We start from the raw sequence: 23,062 nt of genomic DNA on the forward strand, positions 1-23,062 counted from the left end.
ATATGGAACACAAAGAGCTATATATTGTTACATCTATAAATGACAAATAAGTATTAATATATCTTACATGCGTCTCAACAAGGAATCTTAATTACCAGCTCACCTCTTGCCCTCCTTGCCCTATTTGCCTTCTAAAACAAATGGTTAATCTTAAATTTTTATCTTAAACATATGTCAAGGATCTTGAGTTTCACATCAATATTGAAAGATCTCCTTCATTTGAAGGTTTCTAAACAAATATCTGACAACTTATATATCAGAATTGCTCGGATGGCGTCTTCTTGTCTGACAGGGGGGCTGGACTGGTGGCTGACTTAATTCCAGGATAAATACAACTCTTCTAGCATTTGTTAAATCCTTTGCATAATTACATTTAAGCCAGGATATTTCATACATTATCATAGATAGCTTTTTAGAAGGATAAACTTCCTAAAAGTAACAAGGAAGGAACAGTTTACAGCCTCAAAATAAAATAGGAAAAAAGCCTCTTCCCCTCTTCACACTTCCCCCCCTTCTCCAGCCGGTTTGTTTTCCATGTGCTCTTGGCCTTTTGACCTTAGGCTCAAGTTTAAGGCACACAGTTTTATTTTACTGTTTACCAAACTCTTAATTATGTTGGGTCCGTAACCTTGCTCTTCAGCCTGTATTTCCAGCTTTTACGACTTTGAGAAACTTGTCTCCTGCTACTGCTATAAATCAGGGAGGCCCTTGTTCAGGAGAGCAGGAAGATAAACAACTGCCAAAGTACTTAGCCAGCTGGTTTCTGCATGGCATGAAACTTTTGAAAGTCTAAGCCCATTTACCTGATCAAGATATAAGCCAATATATGCCTTGATTAAAATGCAGTCTATATTCAGATGCCACAATCCCCCCTTTCAAGCTCAAGGACCTTGCTACCAAGCGTCCTTGATAGCTTGATCTTCATCATATTCCTGAGTTAAAGCTCTGTATAGGGCCATGATATGAGGTAGAGTTTCATTCGAAATCATCTTGCTAATTGTACTTCTAAAACATGAGATGATACATGGCATCATACATAAAACCATCACTACTACCGTCAAGAAAAACAAGCAAGACATGTGGCCAACACACGGATTGCCTCACCATTATCTGAAATGTTAAAGCAACAGGCATTCCCTGTCAAGTTCAAGACTCCACATAGGCCTCCCTGCTTGGCAAGTACATAATCCATTCCCATTTTCAGCTGCAAAATGACGGCTCTACTTTCATCCAACTGTTGTGCAATACGTCTCAAACTCTGGGCCGTTACATTGGTTACAAGTTCCACTACTGCTTGCAATCGAATTATTCTGTTTAGATTATAAATAGGATCCCGTGCCCCTTGTATGAGCTCACCAGGATTCCAGGAGGCAGGATCATAATAGGCTATAATGCGCTCTGGTGGCCAATCATCAGTACCGCTCCAACTTTGGGTACTTCCTCCTGCTATATGAGAAATATACTAGTGGGCAAAATCCACATTGGTGGTAATACCCATCCCAGGAAACAAGTCCCACTCCATTTGGAAGGGAGTTTCTTGTATGCCCATTCTTCACATATCCACCACAACCATCGGGTCTGAGGTTTTTGGTATGTGGAGTGCATAAGGCGAAATATCACAAGAGGTATAGAGTTCACAGTGCAGTATGTTAGATTGCCTTTCTTCTGTCACAGTTATGTTCCATACCACTTTCCATGCATGAATAAAAGGAAGTGCACAGGGCAAGGTATTCCGAGTTCGATAGGTAGTACCGTGTGCCCAGGTATTCTTAATATTATCCCAAGTATAGTGACAATGAGAAGAGCCTACCATGGTAGAATCAGCTGCATCTGATGATTTATGTACACAGAATTCCCCTTGCACAGGTATAACTCGTAATGTTTAGTTGAGTTCCATCCGGGGAAATTCTGTGCTTCTGCTTGGTGTGGCATTTCGCTTACCATACCAATGGCATTTAATGGTATTGGTAATAAGGGCATACCTCCCTCTGAATCATCTGGCCCAAGAGAGCAAACAAGGCAATTAGTCCTATTTGCACATTGGCTACCATCTCAGCTAAACCTACCCACATATTGTGGTCATAGCGGAATCCATATTTAGCAAATTTGGTCAGATTCAAAGACCCTTCCCTTCCCAAGGGATCAGGATTAATAATAAAATCATGTTGATGTCTAGCATATGCATTCCTTCCACAAAAGATTACCTTATTGTGATAGCATAAATATTAGTCCCAATATAATTCCCCCAGTGACAGGAATGGGGAACCACCAAGGCCAAAACATATATCCCAAGGATCCCCAATGTGTAATATCCCTGATAATTGTTCCACAAGGGGGCAGTCAATCAATTGTATAAGAGAATCTTCCCTTTCACAGTCGCTGGTTCAGACGCTCCTCAAGCTTCAGGCGTGCGCAGGTCAGCCAGCTTCCAGGTTTGTGGCTGCAGCAGGCCGGTCGTCTAATGTTGCCCGTGACCTAGCCGTTCCCGGTAGGGCTAGATACAGGGGTTTTTGGAGAGAGTCAATTTTAAAGGATTAGAGGGGTCACCTTTGCACGTCCAACTGCCTTCGGACTTCTTCAAACGGGAGTGATGAATCCAGGGGGTCACCTCAGCTACCTTCACCGCTGTTGGAGTAGAGAGCAAGACGGTGTAAGGTCCACGCCACTTAGGTGCAAGTGGATCACGTTTCCACTCTTTCACCCATATGCTATGCCAGCCTGGAGCTAATGAATCGGCTTGGCAATGCTGCACGGCGTGCGCTCGAGGGCCCACCTGTTAAGATAAAAAAACAAAACAAAACAAACAAACACGGGAGAGAGACAAAAACACGGGAGAGAGATTGCACTTGTCCCTGTGTCACATGTTCTCCTATTTGTTTGAGGTCAGTTGGAATATCCTGAACAAAGGAGGGCGGCCTCCCATACAGGAGCTCAAAAGGTGACAACTTAAGTCTTTTTGTGGGTGTGCACCGAACACGAAACAGTGTTATGGGTAACACGTCTACCCTCCTGAGACTTTAGACATATTAGTGGGCTTCTGGCATGCCCTGCCGATACCTTGCACAAGCGTCTGGCGATAGGTGGTAAGCCTGGCCAGGTGAATTGCATTGTTTGGATCCCAATTAGGATCTTCCAAGGGAAAGTTGTCCTGGAGATGACAGTCAATATTATAAATATTTCCCACTCTGGCCTGCTCACGCAAATATATCTGTGCCTTTTCAATTATGTCTCTCCTTTCCTCAGTGGTGAAGAGAGTATTCAGGAGCTGGCGACAACCTGTCCAAGTAGGACTATTAGTATTTACTATTGAAGTCACCAAGTCCATCATAGCCTGAGGTGGCTGTATTGCTTGCTGACCGATCAAGGTCTCCCTGTAACTTCTGTAATAATTCTCTAGGACTTGGATGTACAGGGGTTTGGGGTAGGCAATCAGTTGTTCCACTAAAGGAGACTGTAGATGGAGTTCTACTGGGACTCACAGGTGGAATAACCACTTCTGCTTGGGCTTCATTATAGGACTCCAATGCCTCCTGAAGATATTTATCATAATCTATCAAGGAATCAAGTTCTGTGACTCCACCCCCATTATTCATTCCACTTTCTTGCCTTGGGGTTACAACTGGTGGAGTGTTTGGATTTATTTGGCAAGATTCCTTTCCTAGCTTTGGCTTTTACAGCCAATAATTTGCATCGTTGGACTTTGCATTCCCTTATCCATGGAGGATTTTTATTTAATGTGCTCAGCCAAGAATCTATGTATGAAAATTGTTCTGGGCACGCTTACTAAATTTATATCAAAGGTTCCTTGAGATGGCCATCCAATATTTTGTTTTGGCCATTCTAGTTCACATAACGTTCTCAAGCGTTCTGGCGTCATTTTGACTCCATATGCCCCTGAGAAGGCTTTCTTAAAATTATTTAACATACATTCAAAAGGTGTATTTCCCCCCTTTGAACCCCCAACTCCCATTGTATGGCCCTGTGAAGTATCCACTCAGTCACTCACACACACACCTTACTGGTAAACGAAGTAGTACTCACTCCACACTTAGGTCAGCTACACATTGTACTTTCTCACACATGCAATGCGCCAGATACTTCACCACACACTACCTCCCATTCTTCCCTTTCCCCCACCAGACCACCATCTGATATACCCAGCCACCTAGCGTACTCAGTTCCCCTTTACTGAGACGCAGAAGTTTGATCAGGACTTCTCTTCCTCCCAATTAATTGGAGGGCCAAAACCCCTTAGTGCACTTACCCTTAGCTGGTTCCCTGTTTATTTCTCTGGTCCCCCCCGGTCCGTCGCCGTCAGTGGGCAGGGTATCAGACAGACGAGACTGCTGCGTTCCCCTGGAAAAAATTTTCCAGTGCGCGCGAGGTAGGCAGTAAGTGGTCCTCTCTCTTGTACCCTGCTCAGTAGGCGAAGGAGCTGCGTTCCAGCAGACCACTGATCCGAGTCGCAGGCACCATAAAATGTAGCACCCTGCTTGTGGTTAACGCTTAGCTGGAATGAAATATTCAACGCAGCAACAGAGAAATTAAAAAAATAATTTATTTGTCAGACAAATAAATAAGAGGCACAGTGGTATATGGTTACCAAGCTCTGGCCTGGCCTCCTGCCATTATGGCCAGCACTTATATTTCCTTAATCCAGCCCCCTTTGCTCCTCCTATGGCTGCCTCTGTCCCATCAGCCTGGTTGAAATTCCTATTGGCTGATTGGTATAACCAATCACAAAAATACACTCATATCCTACTGTCCTTATATGGAACACAAAGAGCTATATATTGTTACATCTATAAATGACAAATAAGTATTAATATATCTTACATGCGTCTCAACAAGGAATCTTAATTACCAGCTCACCTCTTGCCCTCCTTGCCCTATTTGCCTTCTAAAACAAATGGTTAATCTTAAATTTTTATCTTAAACATATGTCAAGGATCTTGAGTTTCACATCAATATTGAAAGATCTCCTTCATTTGAAGGTTTCTAAACAAATATCTGACAACTTATATATCAGAATTGCTCGGATGGCGTCTTCTTGTCTGACAGGGGGGCTGGACTGGTGGCTGACTTAATTCCAGGATAAATACAACTCTTCTAGCATTTGTTAAATCCTTTGCATAATTACATTTAAGCCAGGATATTTCATACATTATCATAGATAGCTTTTTAGAAGGATAAACTTCCTAAAAGTAACAAGGAAGGAACAGTTTACAGCCTCAAAATAAAATAGGAAAAAAGCCTCTTCCCCTCTTCACACTTCCCCCCCTTCTCCAGCCGGTTTGTTTTCCATGTGCTCTTGGCCTTTTGACCTTAGGCTCAAGTTTAAGGCACACAGTTTTATTTTACTGTTTACCAAACTCTTAATTATGTTGGGTCCGTAACCTTGCTCTTCAGCCTGTATTTCCAGCTTTTACGACTTTGAGAAACTTGTCTCCTGCTACTGCTATAAATCAGGGAGGCCCTTGTTCAGGAGAGCAGGAAGATAAACAACTGCCAAAGTACTTAGCCAGCTGGTTTCTGCATGGCATGAAACTTTTGAAAGTCTAAGCCCATTTACCTGATCAAGATATAAGCCAATATATGCCTTGATTAAAATGCAGTCTATATTCAGATGCCACAGTGCTTTTGGTTGTTGACATAATGAAGGTTCAGTCATCTCGCTTGTAAGTAGAATCTTTTATTTCCCCACTATTTCTTTAGCTATTCCTTAAGATTTAGACACATAGGGTCATGGCTAGATTAATTTTTAAAGATTGTCCTCAGGGCCCCTTAGATGCTTTGAGGGAAATAGCTTGCAGTGCGGGGATAGAGAGTAGCGAGGAAATAATCCATTTCATGACCGTCTTCCTTTTCTTCCCTAGATGTTCCGGTCTGCGAAGGTTGAGAGAGCTGCTGGCCTCCTGTTGCCGCTCCATAAAAATCCATCCCCTGGACTGTATGAGGCAAGAAATTGTAATCGTGGACGGGAGGAAAATCAAACTAAGAACCATCTATGTGAGGCCCAAGGACCAGGGGATGGATGCTACCAGTGATTCCACCAGTGGTGAGTTTTGATCTTTGTTCACGAAGAACAGGGAGGCCAGAGAGAATCTGGCTGGCTGGGGGGGGGGGGGAGGCAGCTCCCTGATTTAAGAAGAGTTTAGGGATTGGATGAGGAAGGGAGAATAATATGGGCCACTGGGAGATCCTTGCAGTAATAATCAATGGAAATATTAAGAATCTTTTCTGTTCTTTTCTCTTCCAGGCAGCGGCAACAGTGAGGCCAGCAGCTCTCTCAACCAAGGCCCAGTTTCCCCCTTCCCCAATTGATTTTTTTATTCTAATAAAGATTTTTTTTTGAAAATATGCTAGTCTTTGGTCATTTTTTTACCCCTGGCGGTTTCCTCCAACCGTCTAGGTGCATCAACAGCAGCAAGAATGTTTCTTGCCCAAAAGTGGAAAGAAGAAGAAGAAGAAGAAGAAGAAGAAGAAGAAGAAGAAGAAGAAGAAGAAGAAGAAGAAGAAGTAGTCCCAGCGAAAGAAGAATGTATACAAAAACAAGAACAATGGGTGTGGAGACAAGGGGGGGAGAGATGGTTAAAACAGAATAAAATTTCATTTAGGCAATTTCTGAGAGGCAGTTGCACAGATTTGTTATTTTCACCATTATCTGCTTTAAAATTAGCTTTCCTTTTGCCAGCCAATATCAGCTTTGTGAAAGTAATCTAGCAGACTGCTTTTCTTGTATTCCGCCCAGGAAATGAAATACTAAACCTCAGAATATTCTCAAAAGATTCAACATGTTTTGCTGGGCATACTGTATACAAAAAACTGAACTTGCATGACCTCCTGTTCCGGAATCTTGGATCTCTTTGAAATAAAGCCTTGGAATAGATTCAGTTTTAAGCTGAAAAGCAAAGATGTTTGTTATTATTTTTCATAAACAAAACCACTGGCATTTTTTAAAAAAATGCCTTTTAAGATCTAACATGCAACCAAAGCAAGAAGACTTAACCGCATCACTGAAAGCTTTTCCACACTCTTTATATTTTAAGCTGTTGATTCTCAGACATATTCCAGCTAGCAGAAAACGCAAATGATGCTACTGAATTTGTTGTCTCTGATTTTGAAGAATAAAATTTCATACCACCGCACCCCCCTTCCTACTGTAGCAGGAAGCCCCCCCCCAATCATTCAGTTTGTACAAACTTCACACACACTCACACACTACATACACTATGCTTCTGTTATAAATTCATAGAAAATCAACCATACATCGGATTTGCACTGTTGCACTTTTATTTTACTCCATGAAGGAAGGACTACAAAATGGGGAAGGTTTGATACAGGGCAGCCATAATCCCTTCAGCATACCAGCACATCCACAGGAGCCCTGCCCAGTTGCTATGCCAACCCTGATGGTCCTAGACAGAAGACCATCAAGATCACAAAGAACTTGCATATGGGAGTGGATTCAGCACAGACTGGAACAAAGGACAATAATCAGCTCTTCCCTCTGGGGGCAGGAAACTGCAAACTCCCCTCTGTCACCTGGAAAGTACTCATGGGGAGGGGGAAAGGGGGAACCAGCCAGGTGACAGGACACTCAGGTTACCACCACAACTCCTCCCTCAACCCCTCCTTTCTGTGATGTATGTATGATGTTTCTGGGGGTGGTCTTGATCTACAGGATGGGAATTTCAAAAGTCTTTATAAGACCTTGCACACCATTTTTTCTGTGTCCTTTCTCTCTCCTGCAAGTGAGGGAAGCACCCTGTTGCAACAGTTCAATAAAGGCCAAGCCTACAGGCTGCTGTTTTGCTCCAAGTTATCCTGGTTGGTGTCTTTGTTTTTGTCCAAGGGAGCCCTCGGATTTTTCCGGTAACACTATGCCCCTGGCTGCAGCCCACGGCTTTCAGCTGTCTGAGAAAAAGGCAAGCCTCCCTCTTGCCCTTCTGCCTAACTGTGCCCCCACTCAGACTGCTCCTCTTGCTTGTGTGCAGTCATGTCTATGACACAGACTGAAGAAAAGCAATAGCTTTTATCCAGTTTTACTTTTTGCGCGTCAAGGTCCCCAGGGCCACTCCAAATAACTCACACATCACACAGAAATTTTGTTTAAGGTTTTTGGCATAATTTTGGCCACAACTTTATTAAAATACAAAAAAATGTGAGTGGTTGCTTAGGCATTGGTTGCGACTATCTGCCCCCCAGTGGGGGACAGACTGACATTCCGCAAGCCTGCGAAAGTCAGAAAAGGGGAATACATTTTGGGGGTAGCGATGGAGCAGGGAACCTGCCCTCAGCCCTCCTCAAATGCAACCAGGGGCTCTTGCGTGGCCCTAGCCCCTTGACAGGGTTTGGACAAAAGCAATGGTGAGCCCCTGTATTCCTTTAACGGAATCCGTTGCTGCAGCAGCAGCATTAGAGGGGCAGGCACAGCCAATCCATGCCCCTCAACCAACCAATTCCCAAACCAATGCCTAACCGTAACCTTACAAGTTGTGACGATTTGCTACGCAGTAGGCGAAAACCAAATGGCCCCAGCCAATCAGCCAGATGGACAAAATTCCTACCGGGCCCCTGCCCCAAAAGCAGGCGACCCCATGACAGGCATAGCAAGGTCAAAGCGAACAACCCTAAATATGGGGGGGGGGGAGACGGGCAATCCTATGCACGGGTGAAAAGAGGAAGCTCTACGCCTCGTGCAGGGAGTTTTAGCATTTCTGGCTGTCAATCAACAAATGGCAACATTAACTTCTTCCCAGCAACAAGGGAAGCCCAATCACAACAGTGGCCAACAATCAATTAGCCCGCCCCACAACTTTGGAGTGTCCTGTCGGCCCCCACTGCAACACATGCTCTCCATGGAGGAGAAGACACTTTGTCGTTAGTCTTAGCTTCCCCCCTCCAACCCCCCCCCGACACCATCTATATTTGGAAGTCGCTTAAGCCACACAAACACCTGCAAAAGCTGTTTTGCCAGGAGCAATGGTGGTATAGATGAGCAAGCACATAGAGCACTCTTTACTTTGATTCTCTCTCCTGACCCCCTTTTGCAGCCTGGGCAAAATCTATACATAGCAACAGAGAAGGGAGGTTCATAATTTCTAGATGTGAAGTGGCGTTAAAGAAAAATAAGAAAGACTATCAGCAAAAGCATGAAAAACATCTCCTGGAAAAGCTTGAAATGTTTTTTTAAAATAAGTCTCAATAAATCCAGTAGGACTTATTCCTGGATACTAGCGCACAAAATGGCCGCCCCTGTCAGTTAGCAAATACGTGACACAACCATGAACATCACTGTGGGTTCTTCCCTCTTGACCTCAGTGGGATCTGGATTACATCGAAAATCGTATTACAACTAAGTGTGTTACTAAAACAAAATCATTTGGGTGGTTTCCCGAGAAGGGAAATGAACAAATGATGATAGCACTTCCTTCAAAACGTTATGTATACCTCTCCTCCTGTGGTATGAATTATGTGTTAACGCTTTATCCACTACTATCCCTTTTTGTAGTGAGTCACTGAAAAGAAAAGAAAACTCACCTATGACTTCACATAGCGAGAAAATCGTATTGCAAAAAGAAGGGATATTTTTGTCGTTTCTCCTTAGGCATTTCCTTTAGTTTCCCCAGAAACAAGGATACAATCCAAAGTCAACTAAAGTTGTGGGTTTTTTTGTTTTTTGTTTTAAAAAGTGAGACTGTAATCTGTTTTAAATAGCATTTGAAATACATCCAGGCTGGGACTGAAAATGTGAGCATCAATTCAAAATATAAAAGTTCAAGCTGAAGATCCTCTACTTATTGGCAAAAATGCACTGGGCATTAATAATATGCATTACTCTTCAGCATCTTAAAGGTTTATTGGATATAGGATATCAGAATGGCAGCAAAAAGATTTTGGTTACTTTTAACAAGTTCAGCTCCGTGCTCAGAATATTTTACTAAGACTTTCACTGATGTGTGCTTCCCTTCTCAGGTACAGGCTACTATGCTCATAGCAAAATCTGGTTTGGGGAGGGGGGTCACACTTGTGAAGAGAAGTTCCTTAGCCCAATCCTAACACACTGCTCACAAGCACCCAGCCTCTGAACCTAGTCTGCATCAAGAGCAGTAGGAGTCCTGGCATCACAGAGAAGCTCAGAGTTTATTGGCACGGGGTCCCCAGTTTAGATCCAGAAAAGGACTCTTCGTTCAAAAAACGGGATGAGCTCCCCTCCACATGCACTGCTGAGCCAATCAGAGGAGTGCTGCAAGCAGCTGTCACCCATTTGGTCCACCAATCCACCGCCACCCCATCCTGCTAGTTCACCTGGTCGGCCAATCATACCTCATTTGGACGTGTCTAAACCGGGAGCTGTCTGTATTGTGTTTCTATACTAAAGGTAAAGGTAAAGGACCCCTGGACGGTTAAGTCCAGTCCAAGGTGACTATGGGGTTGCAGCGTTCATCTCGCTTTCTGGCCAAGGGAGCCGGCGTTTGTCCACAAACAGGTTTCCGGGTCATGTGGCCAGCAGGACTAAACCATTTCTGGTGCAACGGAACACCGTGATGGAAACCAGAGCACACGCCAATGCCATTTACCTTCCCACCGCAGCGGTACCTATTTATCTACTTGCACTGGTGTGCTTTCAAAATTCTAGGTTGGCAGGAGATGAGACAGAGCAATGGGAGCTCAACCCATCATGGGGATTCGAACCGCTGACCTTTTGATCAGCAAGCCCAAGAGACTCAGTGGTTTAGACCATAGCGCCATCTTCATTCTATACTATCCTTTAAGGGGTCCAGGGCAGTGTATCATATGCCACATACTTCAATCTGGTAATGTCTGGTTTATATGACCTTAATTAATAAAAAATAAAATTTGATTCAGGCTCATCGTGAAAACACACTTTTTTGGTATAATCTTTGTAAACATTTTAGGGGTGCATTTTAAAAAACCGCAGTCGGTGACAAAGCTGTTAGTCAGCCATACCACAAGGTGGCAGCCCTGAGGCTTGTTAACCTCTGTATAGAATTTGACATTGTTCTTAAGCAACCCTTTCATGCAAGCAAGGGCATTACATACAGGCCGTGCTTTGGTCGCCTGGTACAAGGAAAGTATTTTGTGCCAAGAACAGGGAGTTAAGATAAGGCCCCACCAAAAACATTCCAAAGAGGGTGATGAGATCTGTCCTTTGGTTTATGTTTGGTTTGATCAGTTGTTGGATTCAGCAAATTTACGGAGCAATCGTTTGCCTCAACTTAGGGTGTGAATATCCAAGGAATTATGCGAGGTCTGCGCATTTATCATTGCAACCACAAGGGTCGTTAATGCAATCGGAGAAGTCTTCACACACAGTCACCAAGGAAAATTTTGGGATAAACTTAACACTATAACTGATGCTGTTATCACTGAACATTGGATGAATGAGCAGCAAGTTTGGGTCAGCCCCTCTTTCATCCTTATAGGTAAAGGTAAAGGGACCCCTGACCATTAGGTCCAGTCGTTGTCGACTCTGGGGTTGCGGCGCTCATCTCGCTTTATTGGCCAAGGGAGCCGGCATACAGCTTCCGGGTCATGTGGACAGTATGACTATGCCGCTTCTGGCGAACCAGAGCAGCACACGGAAATGCCGTTTACCTTCCCGCCGGAGCGGTACCTATTTATCTACTTGCACTTTGACATGCTTTTGAACTGCTAGGTTGGCAGGAGCAGGGACCGAGCTCAGAGCTGCAAATTTAAACAAATAAAAATGTGATTTAGTAAAAGTCGCCATCTTTTGGATAACCAATATAGAATTTGTCATCTTAAAGAGTCTAAAATGTCCACAAATATGAATAAGTTGGGTCTGATGGAACAATATTAGGCCATGATGAATGTGTCCTCTCAGATCAGCTGTTTATAACAAATGAACTGCCCAGGTATGTACACATTACTGACTTAAAGTGCAGCTAGGTTGTCCTCTCACCTTCCAGTTTTGGATCAAAGCTGGTTTGTGGGGAAACTCTCAGAGCATAGCTTTTTGTAAAAAGTAACAGGATAGATAAATAATAGATGTAACATTGGTGTGTACACTTCTTCCCAAACCTGCGGAAGGAGCACCTTGGACGCAGAGTAAGTAAACACCCTCACTTTTTAATTTGTTTGCCTATATAGTTTTTGTGAGGGACGCGGGTGACGCTGTGGGTTAAACCACAGAGCCTAGGACACGCCGATCAAAAGGTTGGCAGTTCAATTCCCTGTTACGGAGTGAACTCCCATTGCTCAGTCCCTGCTCTTGCCAACCTAGCAGTTCGAAAGCACGTCAAAGTGCAAGTAGATAAATAGGTACCGCTCCGGCGGGAACGTAAACGGCATTTCCATGTGCTGCTCTGGTTTGCCAGAAGCGGCTTAGTCATGCTGGCCACATGACCCGGAAGCTGTATGCCTGCTCCCTCGGCCAATAAAGCGAGATGAGCGCCACAACCCCAGAGTCAGAGTGCAGGGGGTTGGACTCGATGGCCCTTGTGGTCTCTTCCAACTCTATGATTCTATGATTCTATGAGTCAGCCACAACTGGACCTAATGGTCAGCAGTCCCTTTACCCCTTTACAGTGGTGCCCCGCAAGACGAATGCCTCGCAAGACGGAAAACTCGCTAGACGAAAGAGTTTTCCGTTTTGGAGGTGCTTCGCAAAACGAATTTCCTATGTACTTGCTTCGCAAGACGACAATGTCTTGCGAGTTCCTGCTGTTTTTTTCCCTCCCCCCCTTTTTCTAAGCCGCTAAGCCGCTTATCAGCTGATCCGATCAGCAGATAAGCCGCTAAAAGCCGCTAAAAGCCGCTAATAGCGCTAATCCACTAATCCATCAATGGGCTTGCTTCGCAACGAGTCCAACGAAGAGAATCACAGAATGGATTCTTTTCGTCTTGCGAGGCACCACTGTACCTTACTATAGTTTTTGTGTGCTGTCTTTTTACATTTTTATTATACCTAGGAGCTTCAAAAGTACGCAGCCCAGGCACCTCAGGACCTCAGAAAGGGTCCGCAAGTAAGTGCACTTTTCGTGACTGACACAATGCATCGTCCAAAGTTTTTCCCATTCGCTGGAGTGAAGCATCCCCTCTGCTGGAAAAGCATGTTAACAATAATTCAGAGCAGCTCTGTGCTAGGTATCCTCCCAGCCCATAGATAATGGGTGATGAAGCTTAGCTATGCCCTGATATCTGTTATGACAGAATATGGATAAGATGTATTAAATGGCACAGGGAGAACTTGGAACCAGACTGCTGTTTTCAGTGGCCGTTGTGTGCTTATCATAATGTGTAGGTTTTTGGGGGGAATTATAGGGACAGAACTACCTAAACTGTATAGAAATTTATTCATGTAGGCTACTACAGCAGCAAGAATGTTACTTGCCCTAAAACGTAAAGAAGCAGAAGTCCCAGTAGCGGAAGAATAGATAGAAAAACTTATGGAATATTCAGAAATGGCGAAACTTACCGGAAGAATAAGAAATCAAGATATATAAAAGAATGGAAATGGTTTATTGAATATTTGCAGATCAATTGGAAACAGATTAAAATATTTGCAGGATTATTGTAATAATCTGCAGTTTTATAAGAGTATATATTTAGAGTAGATAATCAAATGAGTAAGTTAAATGAATTTGGATATGTAGAAGATATTAAAAAATAAATTTAAGGAACCGCAGAAAGAGGGAGAAGGAAGGAAGTCCAATTTTGAAATGTTAAATTGAATGTAAAACTAATGAAAATGTATAAATTTGAAAAATATAAATAATTTTTTTAAAAAAATAATAATGATGATGATGTGTAGATCTGTCCTCAGTCAACACTTTTCTAAAATAAAAGAAATACCCTTGGTCTTTCCTAGAGACCTAAATCTTGTTGTTCTTCACCCAATAGCCACCATACCAAACCAGCTTGTTTAGGCGTTTCTTGAACTGTGGTAACCAGAAGGAAATACAGTTAAGATGCAAATATCTGATAAGTGCTAAGGTCACTGGTAGGATTACTTCCTATGTCTCTTGAAATTCCCCTAGTCATGCCACCCAGAGTATTATTCATGGCCTTTTGCAATGGCACTAAAGTGCTGACTCAACTTACCATACTGCATGACTCTCAAGGTTTTCTTTGCCTTCTAGATCCATGGTTGAATACCCTAGCAGTCCCTTAGTGCATGATATTGTACTTCTCTTTGATGGTGTACCGTTTCATAGTAAAATATAAGCATAAAACTAGAACAGTAGCAAAATAATAATGATGATTTAATAAAATTAGAAAATAAAATGATTCAGATAATAACAGCAACCAAGTAGTCCAAATGTGCTCTAAACTGAAATGTATTGATGATTAAAAAATGAAATGAAACTATACAGAGTTGTTTCTGGTGTCTGTAACAAACCACCCTGCACTGATTCCTATTAAATTTCAGAGACCCCTTAAACCTTGCTCATGTCCTTTTCCTTTCAAATGAAAGTTTTCTGGAGGTATGAATTTTTTTAAAATAGTGAGTGGTTAACACATCTGCATCTTAATTACTCCATTAAATGGGTTTGTACAGTGTTGGTGTCTTGTAGACACAGTGTTTCATTCCTCCCATACAGTGGTACCTCGGGTTAAGTACTTAATTCGTTCCGGAGGTCCGTTCTTAACCTGAAACTGTTCTTAAGTTGAAGCACCACTTTAGCTAATGGGGCCTCCTGCTGCCACTGCGCCGCCGGAGCACGATTTCTGTTCTTATCCTGAAGCAAAGTTCTTAAACTGAAGCATTATTTCTGGGTTAGTGGAGTCTGTAACCTGAAGCGTATGTAACCTGAGGTACCACTGTACTCTACACCTTCACTGTAATGAGATTCAACCGTCCCAATGTTATTTGAATTAAACCCTTCAAATTAATCAATTGATTAATTAACAAAACGAAACCTATATCTGTGTTGGTGGTGAGAATTGAGGCACTGCAGAACAATCAGAAGCCTGACTGCAAGATACTATTACATGCAGTGTGATGTGACATAGATGTGAAATGTTTTTACGGCCCTCTGTGGTCAATTTTATGCTTTCAAAAGCCTACAAGGGTAAGTCAATTTCATGTTTCGAGTGTGCGTATCTTCTGATGATGACTTAGATCTTGAACATTCTTGGTTAGTCTTCCCCGCCCCCTTCCTTCAAAGCAAATTGAATTCTTAACAGCGGCGTAGCGTGAGTTGTCAGCACCCAGGGCAACGCAAGTAATTTGCGCCCCCTAACCCGGGGCAAGGCAAGTAATTTGCGCCCCCCCTAACCCCTAACCTGCGAGTTGCCACTGGCGCTGCCGCCCAAACGACGCCGCTTGCCCAGAGGAGGAGGGGGGCAGAGAGGCGAGGAAAATGCAACATGGCCCAGCAGCTGCAGCAGCAGCGGCGGAGGCGGGGCTGTGAGGAGGGGCTGCCTGGCGCGTCCTCCGCGGCGAGCGCTGAGAGCCGCTGCCTGCCGGGCGCCTTCAGCCCGGACGCACGCACAGCTCGTCGGTTCCGCGAGACATGCGGCTCTGCTACAGCCTGCGCCCGAGGCTCTTCGGCGACTCCGGAGGCAGCGAGCGCGCCCCCCCCAGATGTTGCGCCCGGTGCGGCCGGCCCCCCTTGCACCCCCCACGCTACGCCACTGATTCTTAACAAAGGAAAAGGAAGACCAAGACATCCATGATGGAAAAACTGACTGCTGTTACATAACCACTTCCTCCCTCCCTTTTACTGCAATCATGTGCCTAATTATTTCCTTTACTTAAGATAGTTAAGCAAAAGGGCTGCAATTCGGCAAATGCTAACCTTCTTGAATATGGTATGCAAGAAAATGGCAGTAACAGTAGGCCGAAAATCTGTTAAACCCTATTTTTATCGTCTTAAATGTGAATGGAGATTAAATATGAACAGACATCAAGATTTGTTAATCTATTAAGTTTCTATCCTGTACATGATCCTCCCCATGTTATCCTCATGGCTGTGTGGCAGACTGAGAAACATTGGTACTTCCAAGGTTGCCCTGTGGGGTTCGTGCTTGCAGACAGTGGCGTAGCGTGGGGGGTGCCAGGGGTGCCAGCCGCACCGGGCGCAACATTTGGGGGCGCGCGAGTCAAGAGGGAAGGGACAAGCAATCGAGGCTTGGTTGGGGTGGGGGGTCGTCGTCTCCGCCACTGCTTCTGTTTTCCGCTGCGCTGAGGCGAGCTGGGCGCGGCCAGGCATGCAAGCGCAGCGCCTGGCCAAGCGCTGCAGCCTGGGGAGCCGGCGCCTTAGCGCCTCGCCGTTGGCGGCGCAGCCGTTGCCCAAGCTCGACAACTCGTGGGCGCCTCTCTCTCTCTCTCTCTCTCTCTCTGCCTGGAGGGGAGGGGCTTTCCCTGCTCTTTGTTCCGTTTGAGCAAACACAGCAACGAAACAGAGCAGGGTGGGCAGTAAGACCCTGAGGCAGAATGCAGGAAAGCAGCCACTTCCTCTTTTCAGGTTTCCCTTCTCCGGTACCTACCCACCCACGTTTATTGCGAGGGAAATCTAGCTGACTGCAGGGAAGGGGTTGGGTGCATGTAATGTGTGACAAAGGCATCAGGTGTACGTCTTGGGTGGAAAGGGTATAAGGGTGGGGAGGTAGAGTGCATTTAAAAAACCAAAACATTGTGGATTTAAACAAGGAAAATGTAGCATAATCTACTGTTTGTAAGGGCCCTTTGGGATTGGTTTTACCCATCTCAGACAGTTAGCTCATAGTGTAAATAAAGATGGCTGTTGTTTACATTTTTTAATAAAAGCATCAACAACGATCCTTTTGCACGGTCTGTTGTGCTGTGTTGCAGAACTTTTTGCAGTTGCAGGATTAGGGATGGTGTTCTGTGCTACAGTGGCGTAGTGTGGGGGGTGCAGGCTGGGCCGGCCACACCGGGCGCAACATTTGGGGGGCCGCGCTCCACGGGTTAGGGGGCGCAAAATCCACGGGTTAGGGGGCGCAAATTACTTGCCTTGCCCCGGGTGCTGACAACCCACGCTACACCACTGCTTGCAGACAAGAAGGGGCTACAGAAAGTAATTCTGTATTGGGCCCGAAGGCAGAAAGGGGCCAGACTTTGAGCTCTATTTTTTATTTTAAAAATGTAAGTTTCCAGCTCCTATAGAACAAAAATTATGAAGCAAAATGTGTTGGCACCATTTGATGAAATTGCTTTATGAAATACGAGCACCTTTCAGTGTGTTTAGCCAATGATTAATGTCACAGGTATGATTGATGGGTTCTATGGAGAAATTTAGAGTTGCACACATTTCAGGGATGCTAATGCCCTTGAAGGAATGCAGGTGACGCTGTGGGATAAACCACAGAGCCTAGGACTTGCCAATCAGAAGGTCGGTGGTTCGAATCCCCGTGAGGGGGTGAGCTCCCGTTGCTCAGTCCCAGCTCCTGCCAACCTAGCAGTTCGAAAGCATGTCAAAGTGCAAGCAGATAAATAGGTACTGCTCTGGCAGGAAGGTCAACAGCATTTCCGTGCGCTGCTCTGGTTCGCCAGAAGCAGCTTAGTCATGCTGACCACATGACCCGGAAGCTGTACGCCGGCTCCCTCGGCCAATAAAGCAAGATGAGTGCTGCAATCCCAGAGTCGGTCACGACTGGACCTAATGGTCAGGGGTCCCTTTACCTTTAATGTCCTTTAATGTCCCTTCTCTAGACCAGTGTTTCCCAAACTTTTTTGGGCAACGGCACACCTGTTTACTGAAAAAAAATCTCGCGGCACACCACCATTAAAGCCCCGCCCCGTGACGTCAGCGCGCAGCGTCACGCCGGGAGGGACGCACGAAAGTGAAAGTTTTTTCCCTCCCCCTTGCCGGGGAACCTCCAAGCTTTGGGGGTGGGAGGAGGCAGCAGAGCGAGGGACTGAGGGACGGCGGCAATTGAGGCGGCGGCGGCTGTTGTGGTGGTGGCGGGCGGAGGAGGGGGCGGCGGCGGGGCTTGAGGAGCCGTCGCCGGGAGTTGCTGCTGCTGTTGTTGCTGCTGCTGCCCGGACATGCCGGCCTCCTCCTCCTCCGCTGTCTCGCGCTCCTCCCTTTTGCACGCGCTGCCCCGCCGCTCGGCACCACCACCGCGGAGCCGCCCCCGGCTCGACGCGGATCCTCGCCACCGCCGCCTCTCACCGCCCGACTCGCCCGCCTCCCTCCCACGGCACACCAGCCAATGTCTCACGGCACAGTAGTGTGCCGCGGAACACCGGTTGGGAAACACTGCTCTAGACAATCAACGTAGAGGACCTGCTTCATTTTTCATCTGTTTGGGTCTTCCTTGCTGCATGTTATTTTCTCTAGACTTGGAGTGGAGAAAGAACTGCCTGGTTTGCTTTGAAGGGACTTTGTGGCTCATTCTGAAGCTGCTGTTTGTTTTGTTTTTCTGTTCCCTGTTAGAGATGTGATCATTGCACAGAGAAAATAAATCGAGCAATCCAAGGTTTTGTTGCCCAGTATACAACATACAGGGACAGCGGGTGGCGCTGTGGTCTAAACCAGAGAGCCTAGGGCTTGCTGATCAGAAGGTTGGCAGTTTGATTCCCCGCAATGGGGTGAGCTCCCGTTGTTCGGTCCCTGCTCCTGCCCACCTAGCAGTTAGAAAGCACATCAAAGTACAAATAGATAAATAGGTACCGCTCCGGCGGGAAGGTAAACGGTGTTTCCATGTGCTGCTCTGGTTCGCCAGAAGGGGCTTAGTCATGCTGGCCACATGACCCAGAAGCTGTCTGCGGACAAACGCCGGCTCCCTCGGCCTATAGAGCGAGATGAGCGCACAACCCCAGAGTCGTCCGCGACTGGCCCTAACTGTCAGGGGTAAAGGTAAAGGTAAAGGGATCCCTGACCATTAGGTCCAGTCGTGACCGACTCTGGGGTTGCGGCGTTCATCTCACTTTATTGGCCAAGGGAGCCGTCATACAGCTTCCGGGTCATATGGACAGCATGACTAAGCCGCTTCTGGAGAACCAGAGCAGCGCATGGAAACGCCGTTTACCTTCCCGCTGGAGTGGTACCTATTTATCTACTTGCACTTTGACATGCTTTCGAACTGCTAGGTTGGCAGGAGCAGGGACCGAGCAACAGGAGCTCATCCCGTTGTGGGGATTCAAACCGCCGCCCTTCTGATCGGCAAGTCCTAGGCTCTGTGGTTTAACTGACAGCGCCACCCGCGTCCCGACTGTCAGGGGTACCTTTACCTTTATACAACCTACACTATACAAATAGCGGGAGTGATCCTGAACTTGCCACAATGGGACAACTCTGCTTTCCAAGCCCACACATACATAAGATCTCAAGTGCTTTCTATAACACTTCCCTTTTATCTGAAACAAGATTCTCGTGCAGCATGCAGCCACCCACAAATACCACAATTTGGAACAACATGTTCATATAAAACAAAGTGTTTGTTCTGCTCCATTAAAGCACTGCCAATCCAGTGTTTTGGTTCCTCGTTAGAGGAAACGAAACATGTGAACTGTGTAGATCTTTCTTTTTTAAAAAACAAAACAAAACACCTTCCTCCAAATAGCTCAGGTCAGCAGCTTTTCGGGTGTCTTTTACAGAAACAAACCTTTCCATGACTGGCTGCTATTTTATAATGTTTTGTGTGGCCATTGTCGCTCACCCAGACGTAAGGTGCTTTTTTTTTCATATCCCCAGTTATGCATTTGGGGTGGCTGGTGGGGAGGTAGCAGTTGACTTTCCAGGCAGGTCTGTGTCATTCCTGTGCAGCGAGAGTTTATTCCAAATAGATCCGTCACTACCTGCAAACTGATTCTGTGCATTTTTACTCGGAAGTAAGTCCCGGTTTGTTCAAAGGTACTGACTCCATGAAGAGAGCGATCCTATGCTACGAGGACCAGGAGGGAGCTGCTGGAATGAACAGCCAAGCCAGGGGAGAAGTGAGGGCAGAGTAGCTTTCTTGTGCATTCCTGATTTTTTTTTCACAGGCTTTTGTTTGTTTTGTTTGCTTCTTTTAATCGTTATTCTCCAATTGTTTGTCATGGGGGGGGGATGATATTTTCTATGGTCGCTCGGCATGCCACCCGTCAGCTTTTTTTTGTTTTGTTTTTTTGCTTAGGAAGGCTTTCTTTAAGGTGTAACACAGAAATTTATGAAATATCAGCTTTATATCAGCTGAAATTGGGTTTTGTTTTTGCTTTTTAGGTTTGTAGAATTGATTTTATTGACTCCCAGTACGTTTCCGAGCACAATTCAAAGTGTTGGTGCTGACCTTTAAAGCCCTAAATGGCCTCGGCCCAGTATACCTGAAGGAGCGTCTCCACCCCCATCATTCTGCCTGGATACTGAGGTCCAGCGGCGAAGGCCTTCTGGCGGTTCCCTCACTGCGAGAAGTGAAGCGACAGGGAGCCAGGCAGAGGGCCTTCTCGGTGGTGGCGCCCACCCTGTGGAATGCCCTCCCATCAAATGTGAAAGAAATAAACAACTATCTGACGTTTAGAAGACAACTGAAGGCAGCCCTGTTTAGGGAAGTTTTTAATGTCTGGTGTTTTAATGTATTTTTAATCTTTTGTTAGAAGCCACCATAAATGGCTGGGGAAACCCAGCCAGATGGGAGGGGTATAAATAAGTTGTTGCTGTTTATTGTTTTTAGAACTTGTGTTCTGTACTCATAAACAAACTGGGAAACAACTTAGATAATAAAGAATCCATGTTGTTTATATCCTGAGCTTAGTTTGAGGAAGTTGCTGCATCCAGCTGAAGTTTCATAAATTCAGCCCTCCCTCTCGGTTCATTGCAGCAATCAGGTTACCCAGAGCATGCAAGAAAACAGCCAAACCTCTGAATGTGAATTTGCATTTATTAAGCATTCGTCTTGATTTGTTTGTGCAATGTATTCAGGGAGGTTGTACATCACTGACTCTTGACTGGGCTTTCATTCTGATTTATTTCTAAGGATGTTATAGGATGTTGAAACAGGCAGTTGTTCTTCCACACTTCCCACTGTGTTTCCAAAAAGGCCTATTTGTTTTGAAAATGGGTTTGTTGCGCAAAAGCACCAAAACCACTTCAACTGCACGACCTGAATTTGTTTGTGCTTGAATCCTACCTGCAAAATAGCAACAGCCTATCTGACTGGAGCTTTAACTTGTCGTGAACATCTTTGCCTTATCAGGATGGTAGCAATCTTCTCCATTCAGTTCACGACTGATCTCTGGCAGGTCATTCACCCACACAATTGCACAATTGCATAACCTCAGGCTATCCCGAGGCTAAAGAAAAGGCAAAATGAAACTGGGTGTCATCAGACAGAGATGACAGCATGCTCCAAAACTTTGAAGTATGGATAAAAAAGACAGAGGAGTGGAAATCACTTGTGGTAGCCCTAAAATGGAGAACGAGCAAGGTCCCAACTAAAGAAGAATGGCAACTTAAGCTGACGGAATATTTGCAGCTTGCGGACTTAACATACAGAATAAGAGAACAAGAAGAACGTATGTTTAGAGAAGATTGGGAAATGTTTCTTGAATATATGGGAAATAATTGTGTACACTTGAAAACGTTGGCAGCATTAAGATAAATTCAACAGTGTGAATAAGTTTTGATGAATGTAATAATGGACTACTGAATGGTGTAGTTTATGTAAAATAGGCAGGGATTTATGTTATGCAAAATGAACCAGGGAAAGAGAAGAAAGGAAATCATTATCATTGATATTTGAAGGATTTTTAAATGAGTATTCTAAATTGTAAAACAGAATATATTTTATATATAATTGCATTTTCTGTTTTACAATTTAGAATACTCATTTAAACATCCTTCAAATATCAATGATTTCCTTGATTCTAAATTGTAAAACATAAAATTATATCTATATACACAAACATTTTCTGTTTTACCATTTAGAATAATTTAAACAGTGTGTGTGTGTGTGTGTGTGAGAGAGAGAGAGAGAGAGAGAGAGAGAGAGAGAGAGAAACCACTTGTGATGGAACTATATTGCCTATTTGCAATATAGCAAGCAAGTTCTTGTCTTCTACTACCTCCAAAGTTGAAACTAAGAGGGTTACTGTATGTGGGTTTGAGACTACCTGGTTAAACTAGTTTCATTTTAAAGTGGGTGATGTTCCATCTCACTGCGAAAGAATTGAAAGCCACACATGACTCTGATTAGATTTGTCTGTCATACATGACCCGTTCCCTTGGAATTTTAAGTACTTGTTGCTTATTGTTCAAGAAAGCTGATAGTGGTTGGCTGCATGTTAGAGATTCAAATAGGACAGAACCGATAGAAGGAACACTCACCTCCCTATAAGGGAAAGCCACAATAGCAGACCGTTGCCTAACTTTGCTTCGGGTCTGCTGCTTACATCACTCTCTGTTTTCTGACAAAGGAGTAAACAAAGGAACATCATCATGAGTTGTCATTGAATAAAAGGTCAAAGGAAGGCTGGAAACACTAACCATTTAAGGTCACACTGATTTATATTTTTAGTAACCACCAAATTCAAAACTCTTTTTTTAAAAAACCAAGATTCTAGAATTCAAAGGATCTCACAACTTTGAAATTTGCCTAAATTTTCAAACATGAAATGTAAATGGAGGATTTTACTTCAATATTAGGAATTTGATTTTTGATTGGTCATTATGGTTTGATTTTTTTTTTTTTTTTGGCTAGTATCAAATGAAAAATGCCATAACAGAAGGCAGCCGTGTTTAAGGAAGATTTAAATGTTTGCTATTTTATCACATTTTTATTCTGTTGGGAGCCACCCAGAGTGGCTGGGGAAACCCAGGCAGATGGGCGGGGTATAATTATTATATTATATTATATTATATTATATTATATTATATTATATTATATTATATTATATTATATTATATTATATTATATTATATTATATTATATTATATTATATTATATTATATGGCTTTAAATGCCATTGCATGGAAACAATCAAATAAGGTGCACTGCTAAATACTATTTGATGCCAGCTTATCTGCCCTTAAATACTAAATACCATTGCATGCCAACTGATAAATAAATAACAGTAGTGAATGCTCAGAGTACTTGATATAAAAATCTGTGATAGTGAATTTGGAGG

General features: G+C 44.3%; 1 long non-coding RNA gene across 1 annotated transcript in view; it reads right to left on the minus strand.

The window, feature by feature from the left end:
* Positions 1-6,777: 6,777 nt before the first annotated feature.
* LOC310708496 overlaps positions 6,778-23,062 on the minus strand; it is a 46,087-nt gene continuing 29,802 nt past the window's right edge. Inside the window, exons 3-4 of the long non-coding RNA XR_014527052.1 lie at positions 22,263-22,342; positions 6,778-6,901 (exon numbers count right to left, since the gene is read on the minus strand). This is a non-coding gene — a long non-coding RNA (uncharacterized lncRNA). The remainder of the gene's footprint in view (positions 6,902-22,262; positions 22,343-23,062) is intronic.

The sequence above is a fragment of the Podarcis liolepis genome (assembly GCF_965112155.1).
Source record: "Podarcis liolepis genome assembly, chromosome: 6".
NCBI lineage: Eukaryota > Metazoa > Chordata > Lepidosauria > Squamata > Lacertidae > Podarcis > Podarcis liolepis.